The sequence below is a fragment of the Rattus norvegicus genome, chromosome 2, assembly GCF_021556685.1.
Source record: "Rattus norvegicus strain SHRSP/BbbUtx chromosome 2, alternate assembly SHRSP_T2T, whole genome shotgun sequence".
NCBI lineage: Eukaryota > Metazoa > Chordata > Mammalia > Rodentia > Muridae > Rattus > Rattus norvegicus.
Genome location: NC_141535.1, coordinates 179,370,783 through 179,372,450, shown reverse-complemented (window position 1 = coordinate 179,372,450; position 1,668 = coordinate 179,370,783). Strand labels below are relative to the sequence as shown.

At 44.8% G+C, this 1,668-nt stretch overlaps 1 pseudogene; it reads right to left on the bottom strand.

Moving 5' to 3' along the window:
• Window positions 1-439: 439 nt before the first annotated feature.
• Window positions 440-1,668, bottom strand: Pcyt1a-ps5 (phosphate cytidylyltransferase 1A, choline, pseudogene 5; annotated as a pseudogene).

The following is a 1,668-nucleotide window of genomic DNA, read 5'->3' as shown; positions in this document are numbered from 1 at the left end:
TCTTTTTTAGGGAATTTAAAATTATGATAGTCTTCCCTAATTACCCATCAGCATGTCTCCCTGTTTGAAGGATCTGGAAAGCCACTTTGCTTCAGAACAGAAGGCAAGCACTAGTTTTCAGGAAGAAAGGCCAATGTGCATTCCATGCTTCCTCTTTCTGCCCACTCCTCAGGGGCAAAAAATTAGTTGTATTTACTATATTTGAAAGACTACTTTTTTTAAAAAATTGATATAAATGACAATTTCCCTATCAAGATTGCATGAGTATAAACAGTAGAGCAAAGTTCTGTGGTGGGAAGATGGATACAGAGCAGGCTTCTAAGGTGTGGGCAGCCTCTTTTGTGTAGCTGAGAATGTCTCAGGACAAGGGATGTTTTGGTTCCCCAATTCCCAGGTCCTCTTGCCCCATTTGTCTTTTCTTTGTAGATGTCCTTAGGTTTAGTGCTGGAATCACAAAATGGAATTTGACAGAGAGCTTCTGAAGGTGATAGGCACAGGGATGAAAAGTTAGTCCACTTCATCCTCGATGACGTCACAAGTCACAGCCTTGCACCTAGAGAGACTTGCTGGGGAGAAAGATGGGGAAGTCTTGCCAGAGAAGGGCCACCGAATGGAGGCAGAGGGGGAGTGCTCATGTTTAGGGCTGCTGCTGGGACTCTGCTTGGGACTGCTGTCCTAAAGCATCCCACATTTTCCCTCTTTCAGCATGTGCTTCAGTGCTTCTTCTGGACCAAACATTTCCAGGAAACATCCAATGAACTCTCGGGACTTCTCCCACTTCTGCATGAGGTCTGTGCTCTTGCACCTTCTACACAAACTCTTCTGATTTTTCCTCCACATTTTCACTTTCTTCTTTACTTTATCAACTTGTTATTGCAAGTGATATTTCTTCTCGTTGATAAAGGTGACATTGTACTCCTTGACAGTGTAGCCCCTCTGTAGGTTCCGACTTGCATACATACCATAGTCACAGACAATGCGGATGATGATGTCTGTTCTGGCGATATCTTCTGTACTCTGCGTGGGATCAAACATGCCTGCTCCCTTGATGTGCTTATACACATTATCACTCCCTACAGAAGAACAGCGGAAATCGGAAATCGTCGTGTGCAACAAAATCAATACGTTGCTTCGCCAGGAACTCAGGCGTCAGAGTCCAGGGGGCATTCTTCACCACCTCATCCATATAGTCGTAGTGCTGCACTGAGTTATAAAGCTCCTTTTAGTTCATCACAGTGAAGCCCTTGAAGCTGTGCGTTAGCTCATCGCTCCCACAATTAGATATGTATTAGGGAAAAGGTTCTTTGCATGCATCAGAGCCCGGGCATGACCAGAGTGAAATAAGTCAAATATCCTATCCACATAAACTCTCACAGGCTGCTCACAAGGAGTTCCCCTGCAGGCTTCTTCCACAATTACCCTGACATAGGGCTTACTAAAATCAACTTCAGTTTCATCAGAAAAAGGAGCTGGCTGCGGTAAACCAATTGCACAGTGCTGCACTTTGGAAGGAATACCATCTTCCTTTGTTGCTCCATTAAAGCCAGGTGTCTCTTTCCTCCTCTTCCTCGAATTGACTTTATCTGAACTCTGTGCATCCATCTTCTTTTAACTCAACACCTCTAAGCTCAGGTCTCCGCAGATTCCTTCCTTGCGCCGCACCACCGA